Here is a 25398-nt window from a genome sequence, read left to right as displayed (position 1 = left end):
TATCAACGCAGGCAGGAACAGGCGTGTGGCCCCCCGACTCCACTAATGGCTTTTCCCATCATACTTCCCCATGCTGAGTCAAATTAAATCCTGGAGGCGGCCCAGAGGACGTCACGCTGGCAAGGCGGGTTCTGAATGAGCCCACTCCTCCATCAACCCCGACCTCTGACAGATCAGGGCATCATTTTTAAAAGGCCCCCCGATCTAACAAAAACAAACCCTCCCATGGACATGGGACCACCCCCCCCCCCCCCCCCCCCCCACCCACAGGGAACCCCCTCCCCCAACCTCCACAGTGGAAGCCGCTTCCCGGAAGTGTTCCCTGACATAGCCCCCTGACATTGCCCCCTAGTAGGGTACTGCCCGGGCAGGCCCTTCTGCCCTCTGGGGGCTGGACCTAGCTGTGTGCCCCCAATGGGTTCTGTTTGCCAGTTCCCTGCGGTTCCCATTATTGCATAGTGGAGACCCCATTATACCACTCGTGGGGGCGGCTGGGACAATCAATTGGGGAAAACCGGTTGTCATGAAAACCGATCTAGGATTCTTCGCCCCCGCTGTCATTCCACCCCCCCGAAAATGGGGGGCAGGATTCTCTAATCCCGCGGCAGAGTGTCCACGCCGTCGCATTTTACGATGGCGTGAATGTCCGACTCCACGACTAATTCTGGCCCCTACAGGGGGCCAGCACGGCACTGGAGCGGTTAACGCTGCTCCAGCTGCTGATCCCGGCGCGAACTGGACGCCGCGGGATCCGCGTATGCGCAGTGGCGCCGGCTCCAATGCGCACGTGCGCAGTGCCTTCCTTCAACGTGCCGGCCCCGACGTAACACGGCGCAGGACTACAGGGGCCGGCGCGTAGGAAAGGAGGCCCCCAGCCACAGAGGCCGGCCCACCGATTGGTGGGCCCGATCGCGGGCCAGGCCATATCGGAGGGCCCCCCCCCCCCCCCCCCCCCCCCCCCCCGTGTCCCATAACTGTCGAATGTGAACCACAAAAATAGTTTTAAGAATGCATTTAGCTGCAAAGCTTTAGCATGACGTGAATTAAAGGAATGCCACTCTCGGGTACCATTGCACTGTCATGGGGCACAGTTCATTCAGGTTCAACCCACAATCGCAATTCCGAGCACAGGGCTGGAAATACAAGTTTGACACGTCGCCACAATCAAGATACGTGAACAATCGTCAAGGTGCAACGCCAATCCTTAAAGGAGTGTAAGAGACAATGCTAATGCTAGAAATTCTTTCCAGTGATTGTAATTGGAGAGCTGGTATCTCTAAAATTTGGAATCATTCCTCATTTAGAACACGGTAGCAGAAGGAGTGTTGTCTGTGACACTCGCCGAACAGGCCGCTGTGTTGGGTGGCAACCTTCCATCACTAATTATTGGTGACAGGTCCATTAAGTTTTATATTCACTCTAAGTTGGGTCAACGAACTAAAGTCCACATCCTGGATAAAATCTTAGGCTTCGGGCTGGATTTTATGGCCCCCTGTTGAGCTTGTGTTTGGTGGTTGGGGGGGGGGCACATAAAATATGATGACTAGCCCGCCACCTCCGCGTCCGCTCCAACTAATCCCAATATTATGCTGCCCACGCCATAGTGGGGTTAGAGTGGGCAGGTAGGCAGGAATGGGTAAACCCTTCTTTTAAGGAGGCAGGGGAAGCGGTGCCCTTTGTTCAATGGGGCAACCCCCCCCCCCTCCATCGAGGATTATACAGCCCCCCCTTTACTTCCTCCCTGCCTGCATTGCAAAAGCCAACCTCCAACCACTCATTCCTCTCCTCCCAAAGAATCGTAGAAGGTTTGTGGCACAGGAAGAGACCACTTGCACCGGCCGAGAAACGAACCTAATTCCAAGGCGAATCCCACTTTCCAGCATTTTCTCCGTGGCTCTGCAGGTTACGGCACTTCAGTTGCAGATCCAGACACCTTTTAAATGAGCTCAGGGTTTCTGCCGCTACTGCCCTTCCCGGCAGCGGTTCCAGATCGCTACAATCCTCTGGGTGAAAAACAATTCCCTTTAATCCTTCTACCAATCACTTTGTATCTATGCCCCCGAGTCACTCACCTCTCTGCTGAAGAAAACAGGCCCTTCCCATCCAATCCAACCAGGCCCCTCACAATTTACAGATGTACAGTCACCCATCTCTGGTCCTCCAGGATGTCCTTCCACTGGAAGGGCTGGGGTGTGGATGCCATAACTAGGTGAAAGCTGGTAAAGGGATTAGCTCTAGCCTATCAGGAGTGTAATGGAATACTCTCCACTTGCCTGGATGAGCGCAGCTCCAACAACACTCAAGAACCTCAACACCATCCAGGCCAAAGCAGCCCGCTTGATTGCTCCTCATTCCACAAACATTCACGACCTTCACCACCAACACACAGTGGCAGCCGTGTGTACAAGATGCATTGCAGGAACTCACCAAAGCTTCTTCAACAGCACCTTCCAAACCCACAACCTCTACAACGCCAAGGACAATAGACACCTGGAGGTTCCCCTCCAAGTCACTCATCATCACGGCTTGGAAATATATCAGCGTTGCTTCACTGGGTCAAAAGCCGGCAACTCCCTCCCTAACAGCACTTGAACAATAGTGTAGATGGGCTTTAGCTTGGCTTCACAGGTCAGCGCAACGTTGAGGGTCGAAGGGTCTGTACTGCGCTGTAATGTTCTAATGTTCTCACCACCACCAAGGGTAATAGAGATGGGCAATAAGGGCAATAACTGAAAGCTTAACCAGCAGAACCCCGATCCCTTGAACAAATTTTAAAAATCATGGTTCCTAATACTGCCACTCTCTCTCTGCCCGACATGCTGAGCATCTGCACAGTGCTGAAGAGAACTCCTATAGGGTGAGCTGTACATCTTGCCAGAATGCCGGATGAGCTCTTGCAAAAAAAACTCTTCTTTGGCGAGCTAATTGAAGGGAAATGTTCACATGGAAGCCAGGAAATGTGCTTCAGGGACGCCCTGAAAGTATCGCTGAACATTGGTTTTGGGGCAGGGGAGAAGCTGGCACAGGACTGCTCTCTGTGGCACAGCCTCATCAGCAAAGGTGCCACCTCCTGTGGGCAGAACAGCACCACATTGACCGCCACACCAGTAAAACACACCTGCACAACATGCAAGAGATTCTTCCACGCTCAAATTGAACTGATTATTAGAGAGTTCTATTTGATGTCATCGACTCCGAAAGATGAACACATCACAATATCAGTCTCGGGCAGGAAGGCGAAGCAGTGGTTAGCACTGCTGCTTCACGGTGCCGAGAACCCGGGTTCGATCCCGGCTCCCGGTCACTGTCCGTGTGGAGTTCGCACATTCTCGCTGTGTCTGCGTGAGACTCAACCCCACAACCCAAAGATGTGCAGGATAGGTGGATTGGCCACGCTAAATTGTCCCTTAATTGGGGAAAATAGGAAGTGGGCACTCTTAATTTAAAAAAAAAAAATCAGTCTCTCGAGCACCTGATATACACATTGACAACTTAAAGAACTATTTCAGAAGCGTTAATATCAACAAGAATCATTGGTTATTTTCAACCTTGTTAATATCTCACCGCTGGTAGATGGAAACCACGACTGCACTCTGGGACAATGAGCATTAGTCTATCCCCAACCAACCTCGGAAAAGCTGTTCACACGTGGGTTCCTGTTGTTCGGTACCCAAGAGAATTGCATTTTCCCTTCCCATCGACCACCTATGGAAACCAAAGTGTACGGCCAGTTATTGACAGTTACATCATAGAGTCATAGAATTTACAGTGCAGAAGGAGGCCATTCGGCCCATAGAGTCTGCACCAGCCCTTGGGAAGAGCACCCCACTTAAGCCCACATCTCCACCCTAACCCCTCAACCCAGCAACCTTTGGACACTAAGGGCAATTTAGCGCAGCCAATCCACCTAACCTGCACATCTTTAGACTGTGGGAGGAAACCAGAGAACCCGGAGGAAACCCACGAAGACACGGGGAGAACGTGCAGACTCCGCACAGACAGTGGCCCAAGTCGTGAATCGAACCTGGGCCCCTGGAGCTGTGAAGTAACAGTGCTAAGTACTGTACTACCGTGCCTACCGTACCATGGGCAATTTATGTGCCTCTTGCGATCACATGCTGATATTATGCAACTGGTGAACTCCAGGAACGATAGCGGAGAACACTGGTGGAAGGATTTGTGAAGTTTCAGGCTTGACATATTCCTGTTTTCCAGGAGAACATTGGGAAGTCAGGAAAATGTTCTGCCCGGAAACTGGCCAGCAGGCCTGAGGGATGCAATGCAAGTACTGAGAAATATCCACAGATCACATAAAATCCGGGCCTGGGGCCCTTCCTGACTGTCTTTGCCTGGGTGGCAGCACGGTAGCACAGTGGTTAGCACAGTCGCTTCACAGCGCCAGGGTCCCAGGTTCGATTCCCGGCTTGGGTCACTGCCTGTGCGGAGTCTGCACGTTCTCCCCGTGTGTGCGTGGGTTTCCTCCGGGTGCTCCGGTTTCCTCCCACAGTCCAAAGATGTGCAGGTTAGGTGGATTGGCCGTGATAAATTGCCCACAGTGTCCAAAAAAGGTGGGCTGGAGTTACTGGGTTATGGGGACAGGGTGGAGGTGTGGGCAGGGTGCTCTTTCCAAGGGCCGGTGCAGACTCGATGGGCCAAATGGCCTCCTTCTGCACTGTAAATTCTATGATCTATGATCCTAACTTCCACTGCAAGTGCGTTCTGTGGCATTCATCTGAACCAACATCTATGATCCTTCAAACACACAGTAACCATGGAAACATAGGTAATGGGCATTGATTATTCTGCCTATGAGGCAAGAACACAAACTCATTCCTTGGAAAGGAAAAAAGCTTTATTTTGGGCTTGCACGAACACAAGAAGTTAACATTTCAGTTGGCTGAAGGGCAGTAGATCTTTGAGCATTATGTTTATGCAATGGGGTAATCACTGATAATGTTCTGCCAATAGCACGCGGGCCACTTTCTGGTTCTCTCAACCCCGCATCTTAAATCTGATCTTCGAGAATACCCCTGGGTGATGGAGGGCAATCATCTGTATTCTCTTCAGGGTCACCCACAGGCCACACGTTAGATCGATGGTACCCAGTTCGGAAAAGCTCAACACCACATCAACACCAGGCATTGGATTCTCCAGTCTCTTAGACGCATGTTCCTCGGCGGCGCGCCATTCGCCGGTGGGAAAAGGGAATCCCAACAGTTGGGGAATTCCGGGACAGCGTCCATCGACAGCCTGTCAGGAGAAAGTTTCAAATTGCAGCCCCATTGCTCGAGCCAAGCTGGAGTTCCTTTCTGCAAAATACCTGTTGCTCCCAAGCAAGCACCTTCGTATGCACAAACAAAATAGCTGGTCAGGCCATCCGGCCCCTCGAGCCTGCTCCGCCATTCAATAAGATCATGTCTGATCTGTTTGAGTTTCAAGTTCCACATTCCCATCAACTCCCGTTAACATCTGATTCCCTCGCCTAACAAGAATCGATTCACCTGGTGTGTTGCGATCCTGTTGATGTTATAACTGGAGGGGAAGATCCCAGAATAGAACCCAGGCTCAAACGAGCGGTATTCTCCGTTGGCAGGATCCTCCACCCCGTCGGCAGCGCACCCATGCCCGTGGCAGCACGGTAGCAGAGTGGTTAGCACTGCTGCTTCACAGCACCGGGGTCCCACGTTCGATTCCCGGCTTAGGTTACTGTTTGTGCGAAGTCTGCACGTTCTCCCCCGTGTCTGTGTGGGTTTCCTCCGGGTGCTCCGGTTTCCTCCCACAGTCCAAAGATGTGCAGGTTAGGTGGATTGGCCATGATAAATTGCCCTTAGTATCCAAAACTTAAATGAGTATGCCACCACCGTCACAGGCTTCATCAGCAAATGTGTGGACGACTGCGTGCCAAAGAAAGTAGTACGTGCGTTCCCCAACCGGAAACCATGGCTCAATCGCGAGATTGACTCCCTACTGAAGGACAGATCTGAGGCGTTGAAGGCAGACGACCCTGACCTATACAAGAAATCCAGGTACGACCTCCGCAAAGCCATCCGGAATGCCAAGAGAGAATATCAAACCAAGCTAGAGTCACAGACAGACTCTCGGCGGCTGTGGCAAGGACTAAACAACATAACGGGCTACAAAGCGAAGCCGAACAGTATCTCTGGCAGCAGCGCACCCCTCCCCGATGAACTCAATGCATTCTACGCTCGGTTCGAGCAGGTAACCAACAATCCGCTGGCGAGTGTCCCAGCAGCCCATAATTCACCCATACCCACCATCACAGCTTCCGAAGTCAGGTTGGCCTTCCTGAAAGTGAACCCTCGGAAGGCGACGGGCCGGGACAGGATCCCTGGTCGTGCACTCAGAGCCTGCGCGGACCAGCTGGCAGAGGTATTCATGGACATCTTTAACCTGTCCCTACTCCACTCCGAGGTCCCCACCTGCTTCAAGAAGACCACCATCATACCGGTACCAAAGAAGAACCAGGCAACGTGCCTCAATGACTACCGACCAGTGGCCCTGACTTCAGTCGTAACGAAGTGCTTCGAGAGGTTGATCATGAAGCGCATCACCTCCATACTCCCAGAACGCCTTGATCCACTGCAATTCGCATACCGCTGCAACCGGTCCACATCAGACACCATTTCCCCGGCCCTACACTCATCCCGAGAGCATCTCGAAAACAAGGACTCCTACATTAGACTCCTATTTATTGACTACAGTTCCGCCTTCAACACCATAATCCCAGCCAAGCTCATATCAAAGCTCCAAAACCTAGGACTTGGCTCCCCACTCTGCAACTGGATCCTCAATTTTCTGACTAACAGACCACAATCAGTAAGAATGAACAACAACACCTCCTCCACAATAGTCCTCAACACCGGCGCCCCGCAAGGCTGCGTACTTAGCCCCCTACTCTACTCCCTGTACACACACGACTGTGTGGCAAAACTTGGTTCCAACTGACGATACGATGTTTTGCTGACGATACGACCATAGTGGGCCGGATCTCGAATAACGATGAGTCCGAATACAGGAGGGAGATAGAGAACCTAGTGGAGTGGTGTAGCGACAACAATCTCTCCCTCATTGCCAGCAAAATTAAAGAGCTGGTAATTGACTTCAGGAAGCAAAGTACTGTACACACCCCTGTCAGCATCAACGGGGCCGAGGTGGAGATGGTTAGCATTTTCAAATTCCTAGGGGTGCACATCTCCAAAAATCTTTCCTGGTCCACCCACATCGACGCTACCACCAAGAAAGCACAACAGCGCCTATGCTTCCTCAGGAAACTAAGGAAATTCGGCATGTCCACATTGACTCTTACCAACTTTTACAGATGCACCATAGAAAGCATCCTATCGGGCTGCATCACAGCCTGGTATGGCAACTGCTCGGCCCAGGACTGCAAGAAACTTCAGAGAGTCGTGAACAGTCCATCACACAAACTTGCCTCCCATCCATTGACTTCATCTACACCTCCCGCTGCCTGGGGAAAGCGGGCAGTATAATCAAAGATCCCTCCCACCCGGCTTACTCACTCTTCCAACTTCTTCCATTGGGCAGGAGATACAGAAGTCTGAGAACACGCACGAACAGACTCAAAAACAGCTTCTTCCCTGCTGTTAGCAGACTCCTCAATGACCCTCTTATGGACTGACTTCATTAAAACTACACCCTGTATGCTTCATCCGATGCCAGTGCTTACGTAGTTACATTGTACATGTTGTGTTGCCCTATTATGTATTTTCTTTTATTCCCTTTTCTTCTCATGTACTTAATGATCTGTTGAGCTGCTCGCAGAAAAATACTTTTCACTGTACCTCGGTACACGTGACAATAAACAAATCCAATCCAATCCAATCCAAACTGCTCTTAGTGTTGGGTGGGGCTACTGGGTTATGGGGATAGGGTGGAGGTGTGGGCTTGGGTAGGGTGCTCTTTCCAAGGGCCAGTGCAGACTCGATGGGCCGAATGGCCTCCTTCTGCACTGTAAATTCTATGAATTCTATGGCGTGGCCCACAATGGGAAACCCCATCTTCTCTCATAATTATAATACTTTCCCTTGGTGATTTGCATTCCGAAATCCATACCAAGATTTCCAAATTACACTCCGAAACAAAGCCTCCGCTCCACTTTCAACAGCGAATCCACACCAATCCCTTTAGGATTTATTTGTCTTGACTGCTGTGCAAACTGCTCACAATTGCTTTAACTCTCGATTCCCAGACTGTATTAAAATGGCATCAGACCTTTGTTTTACCTTTGAAGGCTGTTGTCCTACTTTAAATCTGGTAACAGCCATTGTCAGTTTAACTCAGAACACTTTGTTTACTCTTCCTTGAATTCTTCTGATCAATACCTTGGTCTCTGCTCACTTAACTTCAGTTGTCTTAAACATTATTTTTCTCCCAATTCCTAGTTATCTATATTGTAACTTGTACTTAAGGAATGCTGCCTCTTTGTAGCTGCCTTCCTGTCAAGTCTTTCTTCTGGCAGAATTGAGAGATGTTCACTCCCCGAGATCCTGAGTTGGATTCTCCAACCCCCCAGTTGTGTGTTTCTTGGCGGTGTGCCAATTGCTGGCAGCTGAATTCTCTACTCTTGTCGCTTATCAATGGGATTTTCCATTGAAGCCACCCCATGCTGCCGGGAAATCCATGGGTGGGGGTACGTTGCCACCCTGAAACAAGAATCTCATTGGCCAGAGAATTCTGGCCCCTGATTCCAACCACCCTCAGATTCTGCTAAAACTAAAACTTAAAGGGCTGGATTCTCCGCTGGCGGGATTCTCCGCTGGGCCGGCAGCGCACCCACGCCCGGGGATTGCCCGACAGCGTGGGACTGCCCACAATGGAATACCGCATTGGCGGGACAGAGAATCCCGCTGCCAGCGGAGGCGTGCCGCACCAAACAACTGGTGCAGCGGGAAGGAGAATCCCACCCAAAATCCTTTTTGACCCTTACAATGGCCTCCAGTTGCTAAGCAACCCCCACATGCTTTTTATTTATTCTTGATGCCGTATCTCTCTCTAAGCACAACAGAAACACAGTTGGAACTTAACCAGCCCCCACACATACAACCCCTTTGTCCAGCATGAATCTAATGATAAGTTTTACCCATCCAGGCACAGAAACGTTACATTAAACACACTTAAAACTATATCTTATTTCTAACGTTTACCAATACAAATATAGGTCCCTTAAAACTATCTTGGCTTTCCCAACACCAGTCACTAGAGCTCTCTGTCTCTGTTGTTTTCCCACTCGCCCCTTTCTCTGAGGCAGGGGTGTACCCTTGATAGAAAGGACTGTCACAAATGAGAAACACTTCAGTATTTGGGCAGCTCTTGAAGGAGCTGACCACATTTGTGAGTGGCAGTATAACTCACCTCGCCCTAACTCCCGGCCTCCCCATAGCACAAGGTTTAGACAGCTGCAGTACATTCCGGGCATGTTGCACTACCGAACGTTCAGAATGAGGAGCAAGAAAATCTATCCCAATTTCTTTTTTATTAGTTCTTTGAAAAAAATTATTGGGTTAGCCTTGCTGCCTCACAGCGCCGAGGACCCATGTTCAATTGGGGCCTTGGGTGATGGTCTGTGTGCAGTTTGCACATTCTCCCTGTGTTGTTGTGTGCAGTCCCAGCTGGGAATTGAACTGTGCTCGTACATCGTTTACCTTGACAATGAACCTTTTCGTTGAACTCTCTTACCGGGGCTCCTCTGTGGCCACTAAGGTACAGTGCTGTCAGGAAGGGAAGGTTAAAATAACAAGATTACTGAAGTACCCCTGAGCTAATAGCTGTATCATTATTGATGTTAAAGTGCAACAGTTACTCTGACAGATAAAACAATGATGCCCTGAGCACTCATCATTTAAACATGAATACCCTCGGACAAGTGGGCATAAAAACACACAAAGGATCAACAGAAAAGCCATTTAATGGATAATAAAAGTACTAATAACTGTCAGAATTTTAAATGGTTTGTGGAACTCCTTGGAGCTAATGACTCAAATGGCAATATTCATATTATTGGACATGGAGAGGCTCGAGGGTACTTAATGCCTGGTGTGCATAGTGAGCCTTTGCCAGGCCAGAGTACATTGAGCACCATTTGTCAGCACAAAGCTCATTCCGGCCTTACTGAGGTCGTCCTTCCCATAATGCTGTAGGAAGGGGCAAACACACGAAGGACCGAGCGCATAAAACGAGGGAGATTATTATGGAGACCAGCTTTTTCTACTTTTCCCAGCCTGGCTGGTATCCATTCGTTATACACCACCTTTATTTATTTATCCGTGGGACATAAGCATCACAGACTGAGTCAGCCTTTATTCCCTAATTGCCCTTAAGGAGTCAGTAGAGTCAACCACATTGCTGTGGGTCTGGAGTCACATGTAGGCCAGACCGGGTAAGGACGGCAGATTTCCTTCCCTAACGGATATTAGTGAACCAGATGTTTTTTTTAATGACAAATCGCTAATGGTTTGCTGGTCTTCATTAGACTTTTAATTCCAGATTTTTGTCTATTGAATTTGAATTCCACCTGCCCTGGAGGGATTCAAAACCAGGGGTGGGATTCTCTGACCTCCCGCCGGGCCGGAGAATCGCCGGGGAGGGGGGGCGGCGTTAATCCTGCCCCGCCGCCCCGCCGCCATCTGCCGGATTCTCCGGCGCCGGTTTTTTAGGCGGGGGCGGGAATCGCGTTGCACCGGTAGGGGGCCGTTGGCCCGGGGTGGGCCCCCATGGTGGCCTGGCCCGCGATCGGGGCCCACCGATCCGCGGGCGGGTCTGTGCCGTGGGGGCACGCTTTCCCTCCGCGCCGGCCGGTGTAACGGTCCTCCATGGCCGGTGCGGAGACGAACCCCCCTGCGCATGCGCTGGGGTGACGCCAGCACACGCTGGCGCTCCCGCGCATGCAGAAACTCGTGCCAGCCGGCGGCGGTTGGCACGGCGCCAAGCCCTTCGCCGCCGGCTGACGCAGCACCAACCCCATCGGCGCCGGCCTAGCACCTGAAGGTGCGGAGGATTCCGCAACTTCCAGGCAGCCCGACGCCGGAGTGGTTCCCGCCACTCCTCGGCGCCGGTTCGGCCCGCCCCACCGGATAGCGGAGAATCCCGCCCCAGGTCTCCAGGGCATTATCCTGGGTCTCTGGATTACAAGTCCAGAGTCAATACCACTATGTCATTCATTTTCAAACTACCGGTCACGACCCGCGGGTGGGTGGCGGGCGGGTGGCGTGGGGCGATCTGCCGAGGCGTTGCCGATCGTAGGAAGAAGTGCCCGACGTCCACACCCGGCTTTAAAAAATGCCGGCTGCAACTGGCTTTCAAGAATGCTGGCTGCCCTGTGCATGTGTGCCCCCTCAGCCGGATGTAGCAGTGCGCAGGCCCGGAGCCCAACGGGCAGACCACCAGCTCAGTACGTCAGCGCGCTGGCCCAGGAGCAGAACTTTGTTTTCATCGATTAGTCTTCCCGCCAGAAATGACGGCAGAGAGCAGGTCACGCTCCCGGTACACTGACGGCACATACCCTGGGCACTAAGTTACTGAAGAGAGCTTCCTCCATTTTGTAGCTGCCAGCAAGCAAGCCACAGGACTGTGTGAAGAATCATTCTGGAGTAAGGAAGAGAGGGCCAGAGACACAAACAGGTCAGGATCTCACAACTGAATCTGGAGAGAGCTTCTCGGGAGAGTCCACGGCAGGACAAAGCAGCGCTGGTGTGAGCTCCTGGAGCTCTGATGAACAACTCAGGCAGAAATGTAACATTGAATGACAAAGCAAGTGAGATCGTGAGGACCAAGCAGGCTCACCTGTCCCATTAAAGGTATGTGAAAATGGTGGGTCGCGAAGTTCAGGTGTGCATGGGTTACGAAGGATGGCCGGTTGGTAAAAATGGGTCCCCAGAAAAAAAGTTTGAAAAACACTGCACTATGCCACTGCAATGAGCACATATAAATATAAACTGACATTGTTGGTTGACTTCCTTACCTGCAATCGTTAATGTTATTGATACTCAAGTTGATACCTCTCACTATGGGGCTGATGTTTGGCCTATATTATTAGATATTGAAACCCTAACCGTGTTCTTCGCCCGCTGTTTTATACAGTGCACTGGGGAAGTGCCTCTGTCATTGAGGACCAGTACATGAAGCGAGCGCTCCAAGAATGCCAATGAGCTTCTTGCCCTGTACGACCTCGGTGCTTGAGCAACAACGTTGAAGCTCAGTGTCGACAGAATAAGAAAGACTTGCATTGATACGACATCTTTCAGGACTTCAGGACATCCCAAAGTGCTTTACAGCCAAAGACACACCTTCGGAGGCACATACCGTGTAGTCACTGTTGTGGTCGGGAAATTATTGAAAGGATTCTGAGGGACAGAATTAATCTCCACTTGGTGAGGCAAGGATTGATCAGGAATTGTTAGCAAGGCTTTGTCTGGGGGAGGTCATGTCTGACAAATTTGATTCAATCTTTTGAGGAGGTGACTGGGTGTCTAGATGAGACCAGTGCAGTTGGTGTACATGGGCTACATGTACATGGACTACAATGATTAGAGTAGATAGATGCTTGATGGCCGGCACACACATGATGGGCTGAAGGGCCTCTTTCAATGCTGTAAAACTCTACGACTCTAATGAAGGAAACATGGCAGTACATTTGTGCAAAGAAAACTCTCACAAACAATGAGATAATGATTTGATAATCCACTCTTGATGGATGGGGGATCTATAGCAGGTGGCAGGTGTGGGCACTGCACCTGGACATGAACGGGTTGTGATGGTGAGTGCCAGGGGGTTCTGAGGAACAAGCTTGGAGTTTGGGTTTTGGGAGGGTGTGAGGTGTCAGCCAGTAGATTGGAGGGGGTTGGTGGAGTTGGGAAATTGAAGGATGGTAGACGGGACTAATGCCAGCAGTGAGGTGGTAACTTACCCTTGCAGCTTGTAGGAGTCGTTAGTCTTCTTCCTATATTGGATGGCAGTCCTCCTGGTCATGCTGCCCGCTTACTGCAGCTGGCACTGCCTCACAAGTGGCATTGCTGATCCTGCTGCTTGTTCTCCAACCTCCTGGAGGGAACAGGGTGCCCCGTCTCTCATCCACAGCGTTGCGAATCCTGGCCCGTTCGACATCCCCCAAAGCGAGGAGTAGCTCTCCGTGCTACCATCCTCTTGCATTGACTGGGAGTGAGTAGTGAGTGCGTGCTGATAGCTCACAACATGGACAGTGAGAACCGTGCATCCCCGGGGCTAGATTCCCCACGCCATTGGGCAAACTGTGGTCTTTTACACCAGGAAAACTAGCATCAAAAGGTCACATATTCCCCGGTTTTGCTGGGGGCTAGCAGGCAGCTGGAGTAGACCACACAGCTATAGCTGCCGATACAGACCCCAGCACTTCCAGGTCAGAGGCCGCGCATGCGCACACCAGCGGCCTCCTGCGACCGCGCTGTGGTCCATGGCGGACTCAGCCCGCAGACCTGGACCGCCGAAATAGTGCCCCGCATCGGCCGCTCGCGAAACTCGGACCGCCCGTACATATTGCCCCGAACCCCGAATGAAGACCGCCCCCCCCTGCCCGCCGATTGGCCCTCCCCCCGACTGAGTCCGCAGCCGCCACGCGAGGATCCTGGACGGTGGGACCATGAGAGGTCCACGCCGTCGGGAATTTGACCGGTCGGGGACGGAGCATCGTGGGGCGGTCCTCCGGCAACGGCCTGAGGCGGTGGATACTTGGCGCGGCGTACTCCGCGAGTACGCCGATTTTCGGGGGGGTGGAGTATTGAAGAACCGGCGCCAGTCCTGATTTTGTGTGCCAAAACGGATTCACCGCCTCGTCACCGAACGTGATGTCGCCATCGGGGGGCCGGAGAATCCAGCCTCCTGTGTCCAAAATGTAAATATTTATTTTGCTCTCACCATTTGATGATGATAGTTCTATTAATATATAAATAATTAAGCATTTTCAAGAACTCGTTATGAAATATTCAGTGGGTATTAAATGCATTTAATCTTATTCGTGGGGTCTGGTTTAGCACAGGGCTAAATCACTGGCTTTGAAAGCAGCCCAAGGCAGGCCAGCAGCACGGTTCAATTCCCATACCAGCCTCCCCGAACAGGCGCCGGAATGTGGCGACTAGGGGCTTTTCACAGTAACTTCCTTTGAAGCCTACTCGTGACAATCAGCGATTTTCATTTTTTGGTCTAATAGAAGTTGATAGATTCTTGATTTCTCGAGGAATTAAGGGCTATGGAGAGAGAGCGGGTAAATGGAGTTGAAATCAGCCATGATTGAATGGTGGAGCGGACTCGATGGGCCGAATGGCCTTACTTCCGCTCCTATGTCTTATGGTCTTATGGTCATGTTAAGTGAACAAGTCCGATTTCAATCTTGTGGCTCCCTGAGATGAAGGTGGGTCACTCATGCGACCCACTCACGAGCCCAGGTTGCTCATGACGGGTGTATATAGAGCTTGGAATGAAGGTGAGCAACACATCGAATCACTTCAATAGTTCCACACTGATTTTCTTGTTGACATCCATGGATTTCAAGTCTGAAAATATTCACATTTTCTTAAAGCTACACTTCATCTGCCAATTGTGGGTGTTAGTTGGACCAATTGTCTCGAAGCTGTGTCTAATTAGGATCCATGGGTATCTCACTGGGAGAGATCAGAATGCACAGCACAGCTTAGTTAAGCCTCCAATTCATTAATGAACAAGCCAGGGGCTGTCTTCTGGCCTAAATCAGCAGGGAAGTCATTGGGAAGTGGTTAAAGATCAAGCGACCCAGAGGCTACTGTGGTATTAGACGTATTACGGTACCAGATAGGGTGGAGCACCATTGGTGGAAACTGTATGCTTTCTATTGATTAAGATGGTATGGTAGCTCCGCCCTGCTAGGCGGGGTATAAGAGCCCGTGCCGCCCCAGCAGCCTTTATTCTGTACCTGAGCTGCTGGGGGGAACATCTAGCCTATTAAAGCCTTCAGTTGGACTACAACCTTTAGTGGTCATTGATCGTGCATCAATTTAATAAGCTAGTCTTTTTTTAAAAAGAAAGGATGGAGCTCCGAATCAAGCCGGAGTGTCTGCAACTCAGCCCCCACGCGGCGAACTCAGCGGCAATCTTCAAGCACTGGCTGGCGTGCTTTAATGGGTATCTCGAGACGGCCGAAAACGCACCCACGGGAGAGCAGAAAATGCAAGTCCTGCACTCAAAGGTGAGCCCGGAGATTTACACCCTCATCGAGGAAGCAGAAGACTTCGATGCAGCAATCGAGCTGCTAAAAGGACATTATATTCGCCCGGTAAACCAGGTCTATGCCTGGCACCTGCTTGCAACAAGGCGACAAACCCCTGGGGAATCGCTGGAAGAATTCTACCGTGCACTCCTGGTGTTGAGGAGAAACTGCAGCTGCCCGCAAGTTTCGGCGAGCGAACACACAGAACTCTTGGTCCGGGACGCTTTCGTGGCAGGTATGCTGTCCTCCCAAATCCGCCAGCGACTGTTAGAAAAAGACACTCTGGGTCTCAAGGAAGCACGGGCCCTTGCAGGCTCCCTGGACGTGGCCTCCAGGAACACCCGCGCTTACGTTCCCGACCGCGTTGCAGCCCCCCGGGCAGCGTGGAAGCCCTCCGCAGCCGACCCCGAGACATCCCCCATCCCCACACAAGCCTGCGCTGCAAGGCGGCCTGGCAACCCCAGGTGGCTCCTCTGCTACTTTTGCGGGCAGGCCAAGCACCCCCGCCAGCGCTGCCCGGCCCGCGCATCCACCTGCAAGGGATGCGGCAAAAAGGGCCATTTCCTGGGGGTATGTCAGGCCTGTGCAGTTGCCGCGGTCTCCGGCGGCGAATGCGGATCACCACCACAAACTTCTCCACGGTCCCCGTGCAGCCAGCAGTCGCCGCCATCTTCATATTCCAGGGCCACGTGCAGACCCCGGGGTAACGGACAGGTAGAGAGGGAGAACGAAACGGTCTGGAAGACCGTCATACTGGCCCTATGGTCCAGGAATCTCCCAGTCTCCCGCTGGCAGGAAGTCCACCCGGATGCCCTCCACTCCATCCGGTCACTACTTTGTACCACTACCAACCAGACACCTCACGAACGTCTCCTTGTCTTCCCCAGGAAGTCCTCCTCTGGGACCTCGCTCCCGACCTGGCTGGCAGCACCCGGACCCATCCTGCTCTGAAAACACGTGCGGGCGCACAAGTCGGACCCGTTGGTAGAGAGGTTCCATCTGCTCCGCGCTAATCCCCAGGACGCCTACGTGGCGTACCCGATGGCTGACAAGATACGGTCTCCCGACGAGACCTGCCGCCCGCCGGAGCCCCACCCACACCCCAGCCACCAGTCCCACCCTCCCCTCCACCGGGGCACCTTACAGGAGGATCGGTCCTTCCGCCGGCCCCGCCTAGGCCCCCCCACCCACCGACGCACCCCGCAGGCGCTCCCTTCCCAGGTCACCCGTTTTCCACACCAGCGCCGTCTAGGGGTGCCGAAGCTGCCATGGAGATCGAAGCCACGCTCCCGGAGTCACAGACACCCGAGCCTCCACCGGAGTCACCACCGAAGCTCTGACAATCACAGAGGACGACCAGTGCCCCCAATCGACTGATTGCTTCATTTTAAATTGTAAACTGTAAATTTAAATCATCAATTGTAAATAGCTGTCAGAATTGTATATAGTTAGAAAACACTGTACGGAGGTATTACGGTACCTCCATAACTAATTCTACCACGTTGCCATGTTTGTAGTATCAGGCCACCAGCCCCGCCGGACTCTTTTTAACCGTGGGTGAATGTGGTACTGTAGGTATTACTGTACCTGATAGGCTGGAGCACCATTGGTGGAACCTGTATGCTTTCTATTGGTTAGGATGTATGGTAGCTCCGCCCTGCTAGGCGGGGTATAAGAGCCCGTGCCGCCCCAGCAGCCTTCATTCTGTACCTGAGCTGCTGGGGGAAACATCTAGTTTATTAAAGCCTTCAGTTGGACTACAACCTCGCTTTAACAAAGAACAAAGAAAAGTACAGCACAGGAACAGGCCCTTCGGCCCTCTAAGCCCGTGCCGACCATGCTGCCCGACTAAACTACAATCTTCTACACTTCCTGACTCCGTATCCCTCTATTCCCATCCTAATCATGTATTTGTCAAGATGCCCCTTAAATGTCACTATCGTCCCTGCTTCCACCACCTCCTCCGGCAGCGAGTTCCAGGCACGCTCTACCCTCTGTGTAAAAATCTTGCCTCGTACATCTCCTCTAAACTTTGCCCCTCGCACCTTAAACCTTTGCCCCCTAGAAATTTAGTGGTCATTGATCGTGCATCAGCTACCTTGAGCCCAAGCTAAGTGCAAGGATAGAAGGTGCACAGACATTCCAGAGTGGCCAGTGGTTTGTGACCAGGGAGGGGGTTCTGGAAGAGTTCAGGGTGTAGGGAAGCTGACACTTTCAGTCTGGGATCTGAAGGATGACTGCTCACCCTGGACTCACGGAGACCTGCCCGGAAAGGCCTCTTTGGTTTTCAGGCCTGCTTGTTGCTGTTTCCCATGCCCCTATCTTCCAGGTTTAGGTGGCCTCAGTATCCTCTTGACATAATAGAGCCCTGGTTTGCACACACATATGAGGGTGTCCTTTGACTCAAACCCCATGGTGCAGGAACAGAATAGACATTTCAGCTACTCCATTTCAACTTTCCACCTGCCTGGTTTCCACAGGGCTGGGGATTTAAAATTCCCCTCCGAGGCGATTGTGTCAAATCGAACAGGTTACCTTTACTTTGACACACTTGTCACCAGGGTTCTACAATGGGAGGGTACAAATAATACAAATTAGATATTTGTTTTACAATAAGTCTACAGAGTTCCTCATCCAAAGAAAATCCTAATTAAGAGATGTAGGCCGCTTTATGAGCTCGATAATTACGAGCTCCAACCATGTAACAGTTCCACCGCTGGGTATAGAACACTAATTCCAGGACATCTCATTGTGAAATGTTTCTGCTGAACACAGCCTCTCTGACTTGATATAAATTTACATGGGTTAGGTGTTCAGGAGATAGAAAGGACCTAAAGCAAATGTGTACAATTAATTTACAATCCTTGACTTTGGGCATGCCCGCAGCTTGGAGGGTTTTGGCAGGGTTTTGCTCAGGCTATGTCCATGGTACATAAAACACGGGTGGTGCCGAGTCCGGAGGTGGCGATCCTTGGAGTGTCGGAAGAGCCGGGAGTCCAGGGGGCGAGAGAGGCCGCCGTCTTGGCCTTAGCCTCCCTGGTAGCCCGGAGACAGATACTGTTAATGTGGAGGGACTCGAAGCCCCGGAAATTAGAGACCTGGGTTAGCGACATGGCTGGGTTTCTCAGCCTCGAGAAAATAAAGTTCGCCCCGAGAGGGCCAATGTTAGGGTTCGTCCGGACATGGCAGCCGTTCGTCGACTTTCTCGGAGAAAATGAAACTGTCAGCAGAGGCAGAAGTCTAGCGGGGGGGTTAGGCTATTGTTTCATTGATTGGGGGTGAGAACGTGATAGGGACGGAAATGTTTTACGTACCATGTTTATGTTGCTTTTATTGTTATTATTATTAAAACTACAAATACATTAATAAAAAGTTAAAAAAAAATTTTTTTTACTATCCGTGACTAATATTGCTGGGGAAATTGGGGCGGGACTCTCCGCAAACCGGCGGGGCGGGCGGTCCCACCGCCGAGGGGTGGCGTGAACCACGCCGGCGTCGGGCCGCCCCGTGGTGCGGAATCCTCCGCACCTTCAGGGGCTAGGCCGGGGGCGGAGAATTCGGCAGCCGGCGGGGCGGGATTCACGCCCCCCCCCCCCCCCCCTCCCCCAGGCGATTCTCCGACCCGGCGGGGGGTCGGAAAATCCCGCCCTAGATTTGAGATGCTGATGGAATACATTACACAGTTATTTATTGACTGGGTCTCGGGGCTTAGACTGGGGACCCAATAGCGACGAGGCGGCAAAGGCCCTGTGTAATGATAGTTGTATTAATGTAGACTGAATTGTTCTGCCACTTTTGGTAAAATTATATATGTGGAATTGAGATCCACTGTATTATGTTTTAGTAGAATATCTGTAATGTTTTTATATATTAGGGAGCCATTGGCTGGGATTTTCTTGCCATTGTCGAGCCGACGGATCTTCCGGTCCTGGAAAGTCAATGGGCAATTGTGTTGCTTGCCCACCGCACCACGGGGGAATCTACCAGCCAATGGCGACCCGTGTCCGCTGCTGGAAACCCATTGTAGGGTGGGGGTAGAGATCCCAGCCATTGCCTTCAGTCCTTTTGCCACACAACCATCCACTCCATTCCCTCCCTGGCTGAATCAGACCACTGGCCAACATGGCACCTCGTTTAACCCCAACGTAAAGTTCCGGTCGTGTATCCGTTTCATCACCAAAACCACCTACATTCCAGCTCCAAGGCTGCCTCAGCTCACCTGCCGCTGAAACACATGTCCGCTTGCCTTTGTCACTTGACTTTATAGACGTGACTCTCCCCATCCCCTGCTGGCTGCCCTCACTCTTTCTAGCCTCCATTGATTTGCATTCGTTCAATATTGCTCCCATTTCTAACTTGCATCAAACCATGTTCGACCATCGCTCTGGTGACCTACTTCCAGCAACACCTTGTTTTTAAAATTCTCGTATTTGGCATCAAATCCCATCCCCCCGATGGCCTTGCCCATCCTATCTTAGTACGTCCCTCCAACCCCCCGAGGTACCTGCGTTCCTCCATTTCTGGTCACTTGAGAATTCCCAATTTTAATCCTTCCACGCCCCCCCACCCGCCATTGGCGGCCGTGCCTTTAACTGCTAAGGCCCTTAAGCTTTGGAATTCCCTCCCTAAAACATGTACCTCACTTTTCACATTTAAAATGCTCCTTAAAAATGACCTCTTTGTCCTAATATCTCCTCGTGTGTCTGGGTATTAAGTTTTGTTTCCTAACGCTCCTGTAGAGTGTCTTAGGAAATTCTCTTCCATTGAGGGTGATGCATAAAAGCAAGTTTCCATTGCTGTTTTCTCATCTGCTGAGGACATGGTGCTTTGTTAGAATTAAGCCAGACATTAGTGTGGGTCATTAGGTAAACGCATGCTTCATATGTGCATGATTCTAATTCCAGGGAAAGAATCCCAGGAAGCTGGAATTTTTGCAGGTTTGCATTGTACCGAATTTCATAGAGCATAGAACATACAGTGCAGAAGGAGGCCATTCGGCCCATCGAGTCTGCACCGACCCACTTACGCCCTCACTTCCACCCTATCCCCGTAACCCAATAACCCCATCTAACCTTTTTGGACACTAAGGGCAATTTATCATGGCCAATCCACCTAACCTGCACATCTTTGAACTGTGGGAGGAAACCGGAGCACCCGGAGGAAACCCACGCACTCACGGGGAGGACGTGCAGACTCCGCACAGACAGTGACCCAAGCCGGGAATCGAACCTGGGACCCTGCGCTGTGAAGCCACAGTGTTAACCACTATGCTACCGTGCTGCCCACTATAATATCCGGTTATTGTCACAAGTAGGCTTCAATGAGTCACTGTGTGTAAAAAGCCCCTAGTCACCACATTCCGGCGCCTGTTCGGGAGGCTGGTACAGGAATTGAACCCGCACTGCTGCTGGTCTTACAAGCCAGCTGTATAGCCCACTGTACTAGCCCCAATGAAACTGTTTATTCTTGTTGTATAGAATTCCAATGGACTGTCATGGAATAGTCCCTGTATGATGATGTTCAAATTTGAACTTAAGGTGGCCTCACAAAGCTCCAAGACAGTTTTTGTGGATTAAACCATCCTACCTCTCAAGATACTGGGTTGAATCTTGCCATATTTATTCAGGTTCAGACTGGAAACGTGTGTCTCGCTCCAGGTGCACAGACCAGTTTTCATTTCAGTCCTTGAGCCTCTGTAAGGAGACAGAAAATGGGTGGACATGGTTTACTGTCACACTGACGGGGCAGGCCCGCGTAGAGCCAGCAAGCATCTTTAAAAGACTCTCCAATCAGCGCTGCAGCCTAATGGCCCCAAGAGCCCATCACAGAGCATCAGGGGCTGCCCCCCCCCCCACCACAGTACAATCCTCGCCTGTATACCCTGCCCCATAATCCTCGCTGGCAAACCCTGCCCACCCCGACAACCTTCGCCGACATAACCCCCTCCAACAGTTCTCCCAGCATACCCTTCCAGACAATCCTGCTGGCACACCTCCCCTGGGCAGCATTCCAATGCCCGCAATAACACCGTGGAAGTATAGCTGGCACTGGCCCCCCCACCCTCAGTTTCCGCTCTCTCCCTGCCACTTTACCATGCACAAGCCCCCCCCCCCCCCCCCCCCCCCCCCCACCCCCCCCTCCCCCACCGCATGGGGCTCCCAAGGTCCTACTCCTGGCACTGCCAGGTTGGCACTGTGCTGACCTGGCAATGCCAAACAGTACCACTACCCTGGCATGCCCCTCTCCCGCCCGGGGGGGGGGGGGTGCGGCGGCGGCTATATGTACCTCTGCGGCCCCGGAGAGATTCCCTCGACTGCCTCACATCTGGCCAGAGCTGTTGAGAACCTCGCTGACGTCACATCGGTGAGGTATGAATATTTAGTGAGAGGGGGGGATCACCTGGCAGGGGGGCCCGCTAAGAATATTTAAATTGACATCACCGGTGAGTAGGCGAGGAAAATCGGGAAAGGTGATCTCTCCGGCGAGAATCGCATTTCCCGATTTCGGGTTGGATTTTCCGCCTGGGCTGCCAATCCCGAGGACGATCCGTGCGGCCTCAAAATCACCCTCACCTTTCCTGATATTGACTGACTGCGATTTCGGGCAGAAAATGAACAAAACTCCATTGACAGCTTCACTCTAAAAATACAAATTTGCCTTGTCCAATCTAAAGGCTTTGGCCACCTAAAAACCCAGAGGTGGGAGAGGACGTCAGAATGTTCATTAGATTATCACAACCTCGTAGTTGAGATCATGACTGAAGACTAATGTGAGGTCACAGTGCTTACCTTGACTTCAGGCAAAAGGTAGAGCAGAAAATTCCAACTGCATTTCAGGGATGTCTTCAGACATGCAGGTACCAGACCACCAGAGAGAGACAGAGAGAGATAGAGAGGAACATAGAGATAGAGAGAGACAGAAAGAGGCAGAGAGAGGCAGAGAAAAAGAGAGAGAGATAGGGAGAGACAGAGGGAGATAGGGTGATAAAGCGAGAAACATAGAGAGAGACAGAGAGAGGCAGAGAGAGGCAGAGAAAGAGAGAGAGAGATAGTGAGAGACAGAGGGAGATAGAGTGATAAATCGAGAAACATAGAGAGAGACAGAGAGAGGCAGAGAGAGGCAGGAGACATAGAAAATGAAATGAAATGAAAATCGCTTACTGTCACAAGTAGGCTTGAAGTTACATAAAGTTACTGTGAAAAGCTCCTAGTCGCCACATTCCAGCACCTGTTTGGGGAGGCTGGTACGGGAATTGAACCTTGCTGCTGGCCTGCCTTGGTTTGCTTTAAAAGCCAGCTCTTTAGCCCTGTGCTAAACCAGCCCCAAGAGATAAAGAGAGACAGAAAGAGGCAGAGAGAGGCAGGAGAGATAGAGAGAGGGGCAGAGAGGGACAGAGAGAGAGGCAGAGAGAGAGGCAGAGAGAGAGACAGAGAGAGAGAGACAGAGAGAGAGACAGAGAGAGAGGTAGAGAGAGAGGCAGAGAGAGAGAGAGGCAGAGAGAGAGGCAGAGAGAGAGGCAGAGAGAGACAGAGAGAGAGAGAGAGACAGAGAGAGAGGTAGAGAGAGAGGCAGAGAGAGAGGCAGAGAGAGAGAGGCAGAGAGAGAGGCAGTGAGAGAGAGGCAGAGAGAGAGAGGCAGAGAGAGAGAGGCAGAGAGGGAGAGGCAGAGAGAGAGGCAGAGAGAGAGGCAGAGAGAGAGAGGCAGAGAGAGAGGCAGAGAGAGAGAGAGAGCGAGGGGCAGAGAGAGGCACAGCGAGATAGAGAAAGATGGCCTGCCACCCAAAGCCATCAACCACTGAAGCCAATTAAGCAGTAAAGTAACCACCTACAACGGAAGAGAAAATGCTGGAAAATCTCAGCAAATCTGGCAGCATCTGTAGGGAGAGAAAAGAGCTAACGTTTCGAGTCCGATGACTCTTTGTCAAAGTAACTCCCTACACTATCTTGAAAGGGAAATTAAGCTGCGTCTCTTCTCTAGCCTGTTCCATCTACAAGCCTACCAGTGAAAATAACCTCGGGGCAGGTCAACTTTAAGAACCATCAAACCTACTGTGAAATCTATGCAATTTCAAGACCTTCACTACAGCTAAAGTAACTGAAACACGAGGCCTGTAGCAAAATAGAGTTAAATGTATTATTATAATAACCTTCAGCACAGTGGGCTAAACAGCTGGCTTGCAATGCAGAACAAGGCCAGCAGCGTGAGTTCAATTCCTGTACCGGCCTTCCTGAACAGGGGCCGGAATGTGGCGACTAGGGGCTTTTCACAGGAACTTCATCGAAGCCTACTTGTGACAATAAACAATTATTATTATTAATAACTGTATCTAATGTTTGTGCATGTAACAATGTGGCTTAGTCATTTGAATGAGACATCATGCTTTTGCTAACCTCCGGGGCAAGTGTAAGAAATAAACTAAACTTCTTCATTTTAAAAGTGCAAAAGCTTGCAGACCTTCCCAACCATTGAGCCAACGGCAACCTCTTGCCTACCATAGGGCCTCCAAGAACAGAGGCCCACAGTGGAGTTGAGAATTCCCTATGACCACACATGCAATTGCCGTTGCCAGGCCTCCAACCGACAGGTGCCTCTCAGTCCTGTGTTGGAGGGCATCAAGCATCAGCTGGAAGGAGCCTTAACGGGAGGCTTCGCACTTCCAACTTGTGGCAAAAGGTCTTTCCCCACACAAGATTCCAGGTCATCCATAAGGAATCTCCGGCATAGAAAGGGAAAAATGAGCCACCCAGTTTAATCCCACTTTCCGTATTTGGCCAATACGGTCCCTGCAACAAAGAATCGTCTGAGCCTGGGCCTCCATTAAGGTTATTCCTGTCCAGAAACCTTTTAAATGAGGTGAGAGTTTCTGCCTCTCCTCCCCTTTCAGGCAATGAAAGCACAGAGATTGGTGGAGCACAGGCACAGAGTAACAAATGGAATTATGATGTTATTGCCAAAACAGAGACCTGCCCTTCTTGACAGGGCATTAAATATTCCTGGGTGCACGGAGTTTAGGAGAGTCAGCGAAGGGCACCCTATCTAGGCCCCATCCTCTAGCCCTATCTTGGTAGCCTTACCTTATCTGCACATTTTTGTTCTTCATGATATACATTGATGATCTAAACTGATGTTGATTTCAAAATTTGCAGATGATACAAAGATTGGAAACATTGACAACTGTGATGAGGAAAGTTCTGAACTTCAAAAGGACGCAGACATGCTGGTGGATTGGGCTGACAAGCGGCAGATAAAGATCAATGCAGGGAAGTGTGAGGTGATTCATTTTGGCAGGAAGAATGCGGCGGGACAGTGGGGTGGATTTTCCGGTCTCCCAGGCGCGCGTCTCTGGGCAGCACGCTGTTCGCTGGTGGCGGGATTCTCTACTCCCACCGCTGACCCAAAGGGATTACCCAGTGAAGTCACCCCACACCGCCGGGAAACCCTCGGGCCGGGAGCACTGCCAGCGGAAAAAGTGAATCGTAATGGCCTGAGAATTCCGCCCTGTGTAAAAATAAAGGGAGACATTCTACAGGAGATGCAGGAGCCGAAGGACCTCGGTGTATATCTACATAAGTCATTGAAGATGGCAGGATAGGTTGAGAGAGCAGTTAATAAAGGATAGAGGGTGGAATTCTCCCACCAGATGATTTTCTGAACCCTCCTAGCCATGTGTTGCTGCTCAGTGGCCTCTTCCGTTCCAAGGAGAACAAGGAGACACTAAGCTGGGTGGCAGTGTGTGCTGTGAGCAGGATGCAAAGACATTGTTGCAGGGCGACTTGGGTGGGCTGGCTGAGTGGGCAAATACTTGGCAAATGCAATCTAATGTGGGTAAATGTGAGGTTATCCACTTTGGTGGCAAAATCAGGATCAGATTATTATCTGAATGGTGGCAGTTTAGGAAAAGGGGAAGTGCAAAGAGACCTGGGTGTGATGGTGGAACAGTCGCTGAAGGTTGGCGTGCGGGTACAGCAGGCGGTGAGGGAAGCTAATGGCACGCTGGCCTTCGGAGAGAGAGGATTGGAGTATAGGAGTAGCGATGTCTTGCTGCAGTTATACAGGGCCTGGGTGAGGCCTCACCTTGAGTATTGTGGCAGTTTTGGTCTCCTAGTTTGAGGAAGGACATTCTTGCTATTGAGGGTGTCCAGCGAAGG

The 25398-nt window shown here is 51.3% G+C and overlaps 1 protein-coding gene across 1 annotated transcript in view; it reads left to right on the top strand.

Moving 5' to 3' along the window:
* Window positions 1-25398, top strand: part of fbxl16 (F-box and leucine-rich repeat protein 16) — a 300505-nt gene that overhangs the window by 41822 nt on the left and 233285 nt on the right. The window contains exon 2 of the mRNA XM_072481747.1: window positions 24397-24521. The gene's annotated coding sequence lies outside the window, so the exon portion shown is untranslated. The remainder of the gene's footprint in view (window positions 1-24396; window positions 24522-25398) is intronic.

The sequence above is a fragment of the Scyliorhinus torazame genome, chromosome 17 (assembly GCF_047496885.1).
Source record: "Scyliorhinus torazame isolate Kashiwa2021f chromosome 17, sScyTor2.1, whole genome shotgun sequence".
NCBI lineage: Eukaryota > Metazoa > Chordata > Chondrichthyes > Carcharhiniformes > Scyliorhinidae > Scyliorhinus > Scyliorhinus torazame.
The sequence above is the reverse complement of the archived record's forward strand: the minus strand, read 5'-3'. Positions and strand labels throughout refer to the sequence as shown.